Here is a 14,906-nt window from a genome sequence, read left to right on the forward strand (position 1 = left end):
TGGAGCTGGTGCAGCCTGAAATCCACACCACCGAGGACGTTGCTTCACGGTCCCATCGTTCCTTGAATTATATTTGTCTAATTTATATTTTCTCCCTTTGGCAAGGATCAAATGGTGTTTTTCAAATGTTAGTAAAGAATTTTTACATGTTGCCATCTTACAAATATAAATTAATAATAATAATGTTCTATTTCAAAGCAGATATTTACAGCAAGGCATTAAAAGCAATTGAACCAAAAGCTTCAAGATGTAGCATGAAGCAAAGCTTAGAAAAATATTACAAAAACTACTAGTGCCTCTAGCTATAATATTTTATTCAATTCCATAAGTTTGAAAGTGCTTTTTTTTGCCCAATGAGAACCGGAAAGTGCTGCTGAATCACTTTTCTCCATTTTCATTGCTTTTCCTTTCTCTACATGAGGACTGATGAACAAAACATTCCTTCATTTGTAATTGAATATTTATACCCAATACTTATTATTTTTTTCTCAAATAACTGTAGCTAAACTTCCCTTGAACTAAATTAAAAAGCAGGATGCAAATCATCTGTATATTTTGGTTGCAATTATGTAAAAATATAACTGTGTGTGCAGAAAGGACTGGAAGGGAAGATGCAGAAATTACTGTAATTACATGAGTGTGGTGGGAATTATAGAAGTTCACACACACGTGCATGCACACACACACTAATTAAATTTTATGTAATGTTCCATTATTGTTTTCATAATAGAATTTTTAAATTTTTCATAAAAGTTTCCCCACTGACAAATTCAAGTCTGTCAGGTTGAAAGCAAATTTGGTGATTTTCTTTTATTTTTTCATAGAAGTAAAAAGAATGCTTTTTCATATTTTAAACTGAAAATAATTAAAAAATTATTTAAGTCAATTTCTACGTTGCAGAAGCTCCCATTCCAGCTCCCAACTTATCCCTCTTCCAATAAATTCAGTGCATGGTTGGTGTACGAGGCTGTTGGAGCATCTTGCATATGCAGATGTAAAAGCTGTGTCAAAATAAAAATGCTTAAAAAATGCACAAGCTTAGAAGTTCATCTTCTACACAGCAAATAAATAAATAAACAAATAAATAAGAAAAGCACTTAGACTCAAACCAAGGGTGTGCAAAAACACACCAAACACAAATGAACACAAGTCCAGAAGTATTTATTTCAGGCAGAAATGCAAGGAGAAAGAAGGAAGTGAAATCCGAAGTACTCCTCATAATAAGCACAGGACTGGTACTGAGTGTCAATGGCTAGGTGACCACAACAAATCTTGGCTGCTGCCCCTTGGAAACCTCTGGTGTCACGAGGTTGCTGAACTTCCCTATCTGTAGTTTCCTTGTCTCCTGCACCACTTTGCACCATCAGGAAGTTCAGTTCCTGACCCCTAGAACTTAGCAAAGACCAACACAAAGGCTTTGTGAAGGGCTCCCACTCCAGTGCCCGGTGCCTGAATTCAAATCCCACCTCCAGTACTTACCAGCTCTGTATCTTAGGCTAGTTACTTACCTTCTCTGAGCTCCAGTTTCTTCCCAGGTAAACTGTGGCTAAGAGTTGACCCAATTCACAAGGAGCTTATATAAGTTAATGAAATTAAGCCTAAACCAGGCATGTTAGCACATGTCTGTACTCCTAGCATTCTGGGAAACTGAGGCAGAAGGATCTCGAGTTTGTGCCCAAACTGGGCAAATTAGAGATCCTGTCTCAAAATAAAAAGTAAAAGAAGATTGGCAACGTAGCTTAGTACAAAGGCCCTGGGTTCAATTCTCAGTACCAAAAAATTACAAGCTAAATAAATTAATTTGGAAAATATTGAGATTCATATGATAATAGGCCACAAATAATTGTCATTGTCAAAGAAACATCTCTCTTTTTGTGATTAAACACCTATTGTGGCTACCTCCTAGCTACCAAATCAACCTGAAACTTAAGTCTGTAATTATTTCAAAGATAATCCCTTTTCAGCTCTGTCCTAGCAACTCTTTCACCTCACTCTTGGGCTACTGAATCCAGCCAGTGACTCAGCTACCCACTGTGCTGTCCTTCAGCCTGCAGGGCCATCCTGTTACTGCTGCACACACATCCTAGACCCTCCCTCAAAAGATGCTTCTGTTCAAAAGCCACTTTGTCACCCTCCTTGTCAGACAGGACCCAGGCTTCCTGCTGAATCATCTTGTCCTTTGTAAACATCCTACCAGACCTAAGGACTAGGTGAGAAGAAGGTCACACTGTTGGTTACATTTCTGTTTTCCTACATTTTAAGTTCTATGAGGGAGGGCAGGTACTCTTTATTCCTTTGTAAATTTGCTGTGCCTGGTACATGTTTTTAAATTAGGAGGTATTCAGAAACATAATTTGGATCACTGAGAGAAACAATTTTTACATTTACTAAAACAGAAAATGCACAATTTTATGCCATGGAAGTCTCTAAGCACAAAACAACTCAGCTCAATTTTAATCAGTTACATGTCACTTGTTATTGAGGAAATCTTTGTTTTTGTATGCCTCTGATTTCTCTTTTTTTTCCTGTCACAGACCCACAAGATTATATCTCTGTTCTAAACCATAACATAGTCAAAGAACAGAAGCAAAAAGTCTGAAAACCATTGTTTGGAGCCTATTCTACCCCTGTGGCTCTGAACTTGAGGGTTTGTTGAACCTGTTTCTTTATGTGCAAAATAAGGGGATACCAGGCATTAATGTTAAAATTAAATAAAGCTTCAGCCCACAGTAGGAATCCAATAAAATAAAGATAATAATAATAATATTCCTAATTATAATAATCTTCCTTATTGCCTCTGTCATGCCACTCTTATTTTCATGAGATTTTATCTGGGTATTTGTATCCCAAAGGCATAGTTTATCTTCTCTATACTAACAGTAATGTTACAGGGCCTGTGTTGTGCCTACTTTAACAGCAGATTCTTTTTAAAATCTTCTGTAAATGTAGATTACATTTTGGGAATTATCACTTTGTTTATCTGTCTTCCTAATATTTTATAGCACCACATAGACCAAGTCCATTTCTTTTCATGCTAACAGTATTCTTCCCCTGAAAATATTCTCAATAGTCAATAGAGTAAATCTCTGATAAGGAGAAGCACATGCTAACACGGGCAGCTTCCAAAGCAATTTATGCTTGTGTTGTTACTGCCTGATGCTTAATACTTTAGTAACACCTTGGAAGTAATTAACTAGTGGGACAACTCCTGAAATGCCTTCTTTTCTTCCTCCACATGACCCACTTCTTTTGTATATCTTTCTCTCTGTCTTTAGCCTTCTCTCTCCCAGTTAACTACCTTTGTCTGCTTTTCATCAAAATGGTGGCCTTGACCAATTGCCTGGATCTCTTACTAGGACTTTCTGACTCTAGTTTTTATTATTTTTATGAGAGTTGCAAACTCATAAAACAATTCTGTATCAACCAAGAGCAGTTTAAATTATTCCATAGGAACCACTACTAATTTCTACCATTGATGCATCTATTGAGAGATTTCAGTTTCTCTTAGTAACTGAATCTGAATCTTTTGGTTTTCTCATTTCATTTAGGCTTTGGGCAGACACAGACATACAATTGAAAGATCTGGAGCCTTGGACTCCAGCAGAACTGAGTCAGATTTTAGCTCTACCTGCTGCTTGCTTGGTCCCTGTGGCTTAACCTGATTCCATGTCTGTAGCATAAAGCAGCTCACCTATAAAACAGAGATAAAAGTAATCACCCCAAAAGTTGCAAGAGATCAGTGATAATGACTACATAACTCCACCCAGGACCAGGCCCATCTGGAGACCTTGGCCAACTTGATCTCCACAACTCCACACCATGTTAAGAAGCACAGGATTGAAATAAGCATCAGCAGTCTCACCTGAAAAACAAATCACCTTTAACAATTTTGTTTCCACGAAGAAGATGTAAAAATTCTAAACACTCCAATTACCATCAGTGAAATTGAAAACATAATTAAAAATTTACCAACAAAGAAAAACCCAGGTCCTGATGGCTTCAATACTGAATTCTACAAGACATTTAGAGAAATATTGCCACTACTCTTTAAACTCTTCAATGAAATTGAAAGGGAAGCAATACTTGCAAATTCATTTCTGGAAGCAAGTGTTACTTTGATTCCAAAAGCAGAGAAAGACCCAACCAAAAAAGAGAACTATAGGCCAATCTACCTAATGCAAAAATCCTCAATAAGATACTGGAAAACAGAAAAGAGAGGGTCATCAAGAAAACACCCTAACCAAGTCAGATTTATCCCAGGGATACAAGGATGGTTCAACATATGTAAATCAATAAATGCAATACACTATATTAACAGAGCCAAGAACAAAAACCCTATGATCATCTCAATAGATGCAGAAAAAGCATTTGACAAAATCCAACAACCATTCATAATAAAAAAAAAACCTAGAGGAAATTGGAATAGATGGTCTTTATCTCAACCTGATGAAGGCTATCTATGAAAAACCAACAGCCAACATCATACAAAATAGTCAAAACCTGAAATCCTTCATAATAAAATCAAGAACAAGATAAGGATGCCCACTGTCTCCACTCCTGTTCAATATAGTTCTGGAAATATTAGCCACAGCAATTAGACAAGAGAAAGAAATAAAAGGAATAAAGATAGGAAAGGAAGAAGTTAAATTGTCATTATTTGCTGACAATATGATACTTTACATAGAAGACCCAAAAAACTCTGCCAAAAGACCTCTAGACTTAATTGACAGATTCAATAGAGTAGTTGGATACCAGGTCAAAACTCAAAAACCAATAGCCTTCTTGTACACAAATAACAGACTCCCTGGGAGAGAAATTAGGGAAACAATTTCTTCCACAATAGCATCCAAAAAAATAAAATATCTAGGAATCAATCTAACTAAGAAAACAAAAGAGCTCTACATTGAAAATTACAGCAATCTGAAAAAAGAGATCAAAGGCTTTTCAAAATTGCTGTATAGATTCAATGCAATCCCAATTGAAATTCCAACAATATATTTCACAGAACTAGAGAATATAATCCAAAAATTCCTTTGGAATCAAAAGAGACCTAGAATAACAAAAGCAATTCTAGGCAACAGAGACATGACGGGATATCACAATCCCCAACTTGAAACTATACTACAAAGCCACTGTGATAAAAATAGCATGGTACTGGCAAAAAGGATCAGTGGAATAGATTAGAAGATGCAGAAACAACTCCAGAAATACTCAGCTAAGTTATCATTGAGAAGCCAACCATCCTCACTGGAGGAAAGATACCCTCTTTATTAAATGGTATTGGAAAAACTGGATTTCATTCTGCCAAATATTAAAACTACACCCATATCTTTCACCATGCACTAAACTAAAATCAAAGTGGATTAAATATCTAAATATTAAAACAAAACCACTAACTTGCTGAAAGATAAGTTAGGTAGAACTCTTGAAGACATTGGCATAGGAAAAGACTTTATGAACAAAACCTCAGTAGCAAGGGAACTAGCACAAAGAATCAACAACTGAGATAACATCTTATTAAAAAGCTTTGGCACTGCAAGAGAAACCACCAGCAGAGTGCAGAGACAACACACAATGTGGAAAAAATTTTTATCAGATGTTCCTCAGACAAAGGACTACTACCTAGAACATATAAGAACTTAAAAAGATCAGACCTCCCCCAAATATAAAGACCCAATTCAAAAATGGGCATCTGAAATGAACAGACATTTCTCAGACAAAGTAAAAGTAGCAAATAAACATATGAAAAAATGTTCAAGATCACTGGTCATTTGAGAAGTGCAGATGAAAATAACACTGAGATTCTACATCACTGCAAAAAGAATGGCTGCTATCAAGAAATCAACCAATAACAAATGCTGGCAGGGTTGTGGAAAAAAAGGAACACTTCTCCATTGTTAGTGGGAGTGTAGACTGGTGCAACCACTGTGGAAATCAATATGGAGATATCTCAAAAAACTAGTATTAGAGGTCCCATTTGACTTACCTATTGCTCTGCTGGGTATTTTTCCAAAAGAATTAAAAGAATCATACCGCAGCAACATATGTGCACCCATGTTTATAGCAGCACAGTTTGTAATAGCTAAAGCTTGGAAACAGCCCAATTGCCCACAAACTGGAGCCTAGATAAAGGAGATGTGGGGTTTTTTTTTATAAAATGGAGTACTATTTAGCCATAGAGAATGAGAAACTAGAGACATTTATAGCTAAATGGATGCACATTGATGCCATACTCTTAAGTGAAATAAATAGGATATACATGTGTAAATACTGAATAGTTTCTCTCGTGTGAGAAACTAAAAATGTAAATAAGGATCAAATGTAAAATTGATAATGTGAAATAGGAAGAAAAGGTCTAAATGGGTAGGGGAAGTGGGAGGGGTAGGGGAAAAGAAAGAAGGGAAAGGAAAAAAATACGAGAAAAGGAAAAAATGGAAACAAAGTCATTGTAAATAGGGAGGGATGGAGGGGTTGAAGGGAGGGCAGGGGAATAGGGGAAAAATAAGAACCAAGATACATCATGTAAAGGTACAAGTTCCCAATGATGAATGTAACTGTATTGTATACCTAAAATGTACCAATAAACTTAATGAAAAAAAATGTTTTATTTCCATGGGCAAACATATTTTGAACTGTAAACAACTAATGTATAAGCATGTGTGGGGAACACAATTAAAATATCAGATGGTGGAGTATAGATGAACCTAATCGATGGGTTGTACATAAATAATATATGCAATACAAAATAAATGGTTGGATTTATTCTTATTTTCCTTAATTTTAAGAATAATTTCAGTGTTTGAAACAGCCATAGAAGTAAAGTCAGTTATTGAGAAAAAAGATTAATTTTTCACTTAGTTTTCCTCAAGGGAACCAGGACAGCTGCTCCTGTAAACATTTACTAATGGGCCTTCGGACTCAAGAGTGTGAAGATACATTATATTACTCAGGACATACTCTTCGGTGGGAGGAAAAATTGTGAGATGTTGATTTTTCTCACCCAGAAGACTGAGAAGGCATTTTTCTGGTAGCAGAAGTAACCTAGTCCAAATGACTTTTCACTGATATTTTTATTATATTATAAAATTTGACATTTACATTCATGGGCTTAATAAACCATAGATGGATATACTTGTTATGCTTACCCATTGGTAGCATAACAAATAACTCATAAATGAGTTATCAGACTGACCAAAGGCAGAACAAAAGATACACTTTGTCACACTCAAAGGAAATTACAAGTGAGATAATAAGGAAGTGTTTGGTAAACTTCAAAGCAACATAATTGTTGACCTCATATTCTTGAGTTTAACAACATATTTATTGAATATTTTTTCTGGTTTAGATCTACAATGACTCTCAAAAGTCGCATGTGTTCACAGGTGGGACATGTGGAAGATGACTGGATCACGGGGGCACTCTACTCACTGGTGGACTAATCCATTGATGAGTTCATAACTGACTGTGCTGTTAAGAAGTGGAGCATGGCAGAGAGAGGTAGGTCAATGGGTTGTGATACAGAAGGGTGTATTTTTGTCCATGTCTCCTCCTTTCTCTCTTCGCTTCCTAGCTACTACGAGGTGAGCAGCTATCTTTCACCAGGCCCTTCAACCATGATGTTTTTTGCCTTGGAGCCTGCCAACCATAAACTGAACCCACCAGAAATGTGAGCCAGGTAAACTTCTCCTTTAAATTGCCAGTGCCAGGTATTTTGTTCCAATGACAGAAAACTGTTAATACAAGCATCAAATCTGCAAACAGACTCAATTAATCACCCAGAGTCCTTGTGAACAAAGCAGACAAATTTTCTGTCTTCATGAACCCCAAAGGCTCATGGGAAAGAAACATAAACAAGCATGGAGGTGAGATACAACAGTTAAATTCTATGCAGGGAAATCATTTGTTCTGCTACCATAAAATGTAGCAGTCAAACAAAAAATCACAAATTGGGGGTAGATGTGGTAAAGAGCTGAATGTCAGCTGTGATGCTTTGGGTCTCAAATGTCTTTCAAGGGCTCATATATTCAAGGCTTTGTCTCCAAGTTGGTGCTACTGGCAATGATGACTTCTTAAGACTTGGGGCTGAATGGTGCTTCTAGATCATTGGAGGCAACTGCAAAGGGAATTGTGAGACCCTGGGCCCTTTCATTTCCTCTCTCCATGAAGTGAGCAGCTTGTGTCTTCATACACCCCTGCCATCATGTTCAGTCTGGCCACAAGCCAAAAGCAACAGGGACAGTTGATCACAGACCAAAATCTCCCAAGCTATGAGGCTATAGAAACATTTCCTCTTTGAAATTGACTGATGTCAGGTATTTGATGCAGTAATGGAAAACTGACTAGCACACCCACACATCAGAGACTCCAAAAGTCTTTCATCAGAATTTGGAAATAAAAAACCTTTTTTTCAGAATCCACAGCATTGGAGTGTCCGCTTTCCTCTCTGCCCCACTCAGGTAGTCACTACAGCACGGTGTTCAAACATTACCTGATGAATATCAGGTCTTTCCCACAGAGCTGCTCTGCCTGGTTCTGTAAAAAATGAGCATTCATATCAGAGTTACTAATTCTTTGGGGTGGTTTAAATTTTCTCTTAATAAAATCCCTAAATTAGGATATAATGAGTGGAATTTCACAGGAGAATTGCTCATTAGGACAATATATAGTAACGTCCCTTGTTGGTGGATACTAACTAGTCTTCAGTGAAATACCATTTATGGATGAATAAGTCTAACTCAATGTAAAACAACTGGATTTAATTTCATATGACTGAAATTTTTTCTACAAAATAAAAAGAAAAATACAGATTCATAAAAACACAGGTTTAAATGATCTCATTTTGTGGCTACTTAGCATTGTTGCACATCTATTGATCAGTTTTCTAATTGCTGAAACAAAATACCTGACACCCATGACTTAAAGAAGGAAATGACTTATTTGATTCACTATTGAGGGGTTTCAGTCCATGGTCAGCTGGCTCTAAGGCAGGGACAAACATCATGGCAGAAGGGCAGGGTGGAGCAAATCTGCTGACTTCATGACAGCCAGGAAACAAAGCACAAGCACAGAGCACTAGTGAGAAATACACCCTCCAAAAGACGGGAACCAGTGGCCACTAGATCCAACTGGGCCCCACCTCCAAACAACACATTCAACTATGCACACTGGGAGATTAATCCATGGAAGAGAATAGCACCCCCATTACCCTATCACCTCTCCCAGAGTCTCTTATTCCAGTCAAGTTAACAATTAATATTGACTGGCACAAGTATAAAATATTTGGCTGGACAGAGTGCACATTTCTTGAGTAGAATTAACAATTAACAACAGAAATTGGAAACAAATTTGAGGTGCTGGAGATGGAACCTCTAATGTGCTATGCAAGTGCTTTCAAAACTGAGCTACCTCTACAGCCCACTTTTTTACTATCTTCCCATTCCTTCTCTTTCAAATCCGTGCAGGCAGAAACTCTTCTAAATTGTTCCTTGTGAGTAGAACCCTGTTCTTCATTCTACAAAATAAGAGACCTGCCCAACCAGGGCACACATCCGTGAAGCTAACTCTCTCCCTGCCTAAACCAATACTTGGTTTCACCTAAATGATTAAAATTATTCTGTGTTTTCATTAAGGGGAGCAGTTGGATTCAACTTTAATTTGTCCTATTCCCATGTCTGGTTTTTGGTAGGAGGACCATTATAAAACTCTAAATTTTGGTAAAATTAATCAGCATGACTCACAGTGGCCTCAAGTGGCAATTATTCTAATTATGTTGCTTTGGAGAAAGTTTGTACTGCTTGGCTGGGCCTAAACATATAGTTGAATAAATGATTCTTAAAATAGTTAATTACAGAGGCAAAGGCTAATATCGTGGTAGTCAGTTATCGGAACTGTCCAAATTATAGACAAGAAACAATTTAGGCACAGATATAGTGCAGCTCGATAGAGTGATAGAAATGATTATCCCTAAAAATATTTAATCTCCAGAATGTTGTTTTGTATTTAAAAAGATCTATTCCCACTCTTGGGGACCCGACATGTAAAAGCAGCAAAATGAACTAATCCATACGTTACACATTCATTAAAACCAGGCAGTGTCATGCAATTACGAATTAAATTGGTACATCTGGAAAAAGGAATACTGAGATTTACAGGTTTTTGTGATTTTCCTTTATCATAAAATAATGGAAATTGTAGTTCTGATTTTTATTTGATTAAAAAATATTTTATTGTTTTAATTGGAAAAGTATGGAACACTTTTGAAATACGGCCATATGGGTCAGCTTTGTTAATGGTGTCTGCTAATTTGGCATTGTTAACAGTCCGCATTCTCCCCAGTGTACATATTTCTAGTTAGTAAGAAAGTATTTAGTTGAGCAGTTTTTCTTTAATTTCTGCTTTTTTTTTCCAGAGGGCTTTTTACTTAAAATGTGCTGAGAATTTTTATTGCTTTTATGTCTGAATTTTCTCAAGTAACCCAGTTTTTAAGTGTTATTTAGATAAAGACATTTTAGAATCCCCCTAGAATTGTTCAGTTTGGAAAACATCCTATAGACATGATTTGCTGGAGGCAAGATCCCATTACAGATTAAAAGTCTACACCAAGACAGTAGAAAAAAAATTACAGCTTCTTCAAATCAAAAAGGAAAGACATTTTTATTCTTTTTTTCACTGATCCTGGAAGACAGATTACAAACTTGATTGGAAACAAAACCACACCTCCCAAGCCTAGTAAAATGTCACTTATATCCCTCACACCCCCGACTTGCAGGGGCATTCATGAACAGCTACCTTCTAGGATTTACAGAAATCCCTTTCACGGAAGATTGGTTAATTTGTGTTAAGTGACTCTAGTGATGATGCAGGAAAATAAGGAATGAGATGAAATAAAACCACTGCATCTTCAAAATGGGCATTAAACAAATTCCCACTAGTTGGAGTAATTACTAACACCTGCTTTCTGAAGCTTATTTCTTTACTATAAATGATCACAGAGAAAGTCAAATCTAATGCCATCAAAAGAAAACAAATACATTTCAAAACTCTCATAATTTATGCAGGAAAAGTTTTATCAGTTGCTAAAAGTGATTTTTATGGCATCCTTAGTTGGATAAGTCTGTGGAGACTGCACAGTGTATTATACTTGATGCGTTCACCTAAACTGCATTAAAGAGTCATTGCTTGTCTTGCATTCAAACAAAAAAAAAAAAAACCAAAGATTTTTTATGATCTTATTTTCTAGTTGAAAACTTTTTACTTTTTGCAAACTATTACAGTAGCTAATATTTTTTGTGTGTTCCTTTAATCCTTACCTTTTTGTGTTTCGGAGAGATATTGTACATTTTGTTCATAGAACATCTAGACAATGACAAAAAATCAGAGATCTGCATGCACAGGGATACATCTATCTACTCCTTCCAGAAGAAATACTTAAAGTCATCTTCTGAGTTCTCAACTTGGGTTCAATGAAAGACAAAATAAATGTTTGGTCTCATATCAATGTAAAAGCAGCTGAGAAAAGAATTCAAGAGTAAATGCAAGACATTCTGAGCCTTGGACAATCAGGCAACATCATTGAACCCAGGTCTGAAACAAGAGTGAACCATGTTGATTGCATAGAGGTTCAGCTAACAACACCTACCTCCACGGTGTTGCTTATGTTTAGGTGAAGAACAGAGAGGAGAAAAAAGGGGTACCTGCTCTGAAGTGCTTCCCCTAGCACCCTTTTATGACATCCTCTTCCTTCCCTGATTCCCCTGAAGTGCCCATTACTGAAATCACAATAGCTAGCTCTGTATTCTCTAATTGAATAAAGATGTCAAATTATTTATTCACCACAAAGACATGTCTGATTCTCAGCTGGCCCACACCAGTGCAGCCATACAATAGCCAAACCCTGACACTGGAGTTTGGAACAGCCTCCTCCCTGGGGCCCCAAAGCCTCCAGAACCTCAGCTCTGGCCCTACCCCAGAGCTCCCAGAATGCAGTGTGGCTTCCTTCCTGGGGCTCTGCTCCAGCCCAGTGGCTGACATCCATTCGTCATGGTCAGGCAACTGGCCCCAGTGGTTGTTCAATATGTTTAATGTTATCCCTGATTCAAGCCAAGCACTGTTCTTCCAGAAAGCTTGAAGAGGAGAAAATCTTGCATTTTTCCAATTTTCCTCAGCCTGAGAACCTGTGCAAGCATACAGATGTTCAGTAGACTCAAAGGCTCAAAGGACCTGACTGAGGAAGGCAGATCAGGACAAGTATTTTTTCTAAATGATCTGCCCAAGGATGATGGCAGCTGGCACAGGGAACTTGTAGCCTGCTTTTCACTTTTTGCTTGTAGCCTGCTACCTCTCTGTACATTGAACATGCTCCACTTTGTTGAGTTATAGTTTACCTGTTTACAGTGTGTTGCCCCATTGAGATCCTGAGATCCTGGAGGTGCAAGACAAATTCTAGGTTTTCTCTATGTCCAGAGCTTCACACAGCACTTGCCCATACCGAGTTCTTCACAGATGTCAGTGGAATACTCACTAAGAGCCAGAAGTGAGTCAGCAAACGTGGTGGTCAGGAAGTAATGTCACTTTTAACCTGGGATGGCTGGAGAGAGCTTCTTTCAAGGAACAAAAGGATGTGCAACTTCTCCAGCTTTCTTCCCATAAATATTTAAAACTTCTGTAATCTTGTTTATGTTTGAATTTGCTCCACTAGAATATAAAGATAATTTTCTCAGTAAAATAGTGACCTTTAATGCTTTTCTATGTTTTCATAAATGCAGGATTAGGAGAAAACAAGAGATTGCATTATCATCCTATATACACAGGAGCACAATACTTACTTAACCCGAGCTACCCCTGAATTGGACCAAAATTTTCAACAGAGGGGAAGGGGATCCCATTCCGAGGCCCTTGATGTGTCTTTGAAAATTTAACCCCAAAACATCACCACCTTCTAGTTTAGTAAGATACTGTACAACACATTGCTTGAAGAATTATGAGAAAAATAACTCTCCCTTTCACTTGCTTCTGAGGCGTGAGATCTGAATTCTTCTAACACTGGTCAACTAGGAAGGATTTGTACTAGTCACTTTTCCATTGCTATAATACCTGAAGCTGGGGGATGTATACAGGAAAAAAGGTTCATTTAACTCACAGTTTTGGAAGCAGGAAGTCCAAAAGCATAGTGCCAGCCCTCACACCAGGGCCCCTGGCTGAGTCCTACTGTGGCCTATGGCAACATGCAGGATTGCAGATAAGGAGAATTTACATGGCAAGACAGAAAGCCAGAGAGACAGAGGAGGAACCAGGCTTGCTCTTTTGTAACAATCATCTCCAAGGACTAACCAGGGTCACATGAGAACTCCATCAATTCCTTCCAAGACCAGCAATTTAATGACCTAATTGCATCCTACTGTAGCCCAACTTTTAAAAAAATGTTCCACCACTTTCAAAACCACTGCCACACCAAGGACCAAACCCCTAACACTCAATCCTTTGGGGCACATTTAGACCAAAGCAGGACTTTTCTTGGTATCTACTATATGTCTCTTACACACTTGCAAGAGGTGGCACAGTGGAATGAAGGATATGTGACCTGTGTGAAGATCTCAGGAACCATGACTCCTGAGCTCAGGACAGAGCTATGCATTTCACACAAAGATGAATGGAGAATGAGTACCGGGTGTGAGAAAGTAGGAGGCTGCATGAGTCAAAAGCTACAGCACAGAGTTTGTGAGGCTCCCAGGCAAAGGCACTGGGCCACTTCCTCACAATCATGAACAGAATAAGGCTCTGAGAAGCTCAGCTCTAGGAAGCTGTGGAGTGCTCATTATCCTGGTGTGTGTCCCATTTATCTGACTAAGGAAGCTTTCTCTACTTAACAGCAGAAGACAGCACATGGAAGGAGCATGGTGCAGAGATCTCTCTGGAAAAGATGGCTCTGAGGAATGCCACTAAGTCCTGCTGCTCAGCCAACATCAGTGGTGAGTCAAGATCTGAAGACTGGCCATCAAGAGGGCTTGTCCATGAGCAGAAGATATCACAGGAAGTGCAGGGCTGGTGATGCTATGCAGAAGGTGTCTCCTGTCCCATGAATAATAACAAGATCCATGATCCATGAAAGGGTAAGTTCAGGCACCCACTGTATGCTACAGTGGGAACACCTCCCTACACATGGGGAGTCCATTCAATTACAAACAGAAACTGAACAGCATCATGCTATGAGGCGATAAATGCAGCTGAGGGCACAAAACTGAGACAAGGTGTGCACAGGTGGCTATGCATACAGTTCAGCTTGACAGAGAGCCCAGACTCCTCTGAATGCCCCAGTTTGAAGGAGCCATAAAAACCACCTGGTTCTATCTACTTATTTTAGAAATGAGACTAAGTGAACCTATCAGCTCCATGAGGTCAAATACTAAACTGAAATTTCCTTTCTTCACTTTTGCTCAGGGATCTCCTTACAGCAAGCCAGTTTGATTGGCCACTAAAAACAGTGTGAATGGAGCTGATTAAAAAAGACAACAACAACTCTCTGTTTGTAGCTAAAACCTTGTCAAGTACTTAATCCAGCTATGATATCCATAAGATTAGAGACAGTGGTAGAGTAGGTCCGGGCAGCTCCCCAAAGGCCCAGGGTCACTAGCTTGTTCTCCAGCTTGGCACATCTGAGCAGAGGTGGGACCTCTAGGAGGAGAGGACTAGGAAGGTGTTCCTGGGTAACTGTTGGTGAGAAGCCACTGAGAATGGGGGGCTTTGGTGCACCCTGGGCTCACCACCAAGGAGCACAGCCTCACCACAGGCTTAAAAGCAACACAATAAGGTTCCATGGACAGAGACTACCTGAACCCAGAGCTCACAAATCTTTGTTTTGTAAATAAACTCTCACAGGCATTTCTTACAGGAATGGAAAGCTGACTAAC

At 38.4% G+C, this 14,906-nt stretch overlaps 1 long non-coding RNA gene across 3 annotated transcripts in view; it reads left to right on the forward strand.

Moving 5' to 3' along the window:
- The first annotated feature begins 764 nt into the window (after positions 1-764).
- The window catches only part of LOC101715546 (uncharacterized), a 30,139-nt gene continuing 15,997 nt past the window's right edge, over positions 765-14,906 (forward strand). Inside the window, exons 1-2 of one of the 3 annotated variants that reach the window (XR_001183421.2) lie at positions 765-7,497; positions 13,869-14,771. This is a non-coding gene — a long non-coding RNA (uncharacterized LOC101715546). Of the gene's footprint in view, positions 7,498-13,868; positions 14,772-14,906 lie in introns of those variants that run through there. The other 2 variants (XR_001183422.2, XR_205230.3) reach the window with 2 other exon arrangements.

This window comes from Heterocephalus glaber, unplaced genomic scaffold (assembly GCF_053883595.1).
Source record: "Heterocephalus glaber isolate CG9 unplaced genomic scaffold, H.glaber_assembly_v1.0 deba00000470, whole genome shotgun sequence".
Lineage (NCBI taxonomy): Eukaryota > Metazoa > Chordata > Mammalia > Rodentia > Bathyergidae > Heterocephalus > Heterocephalus glaber.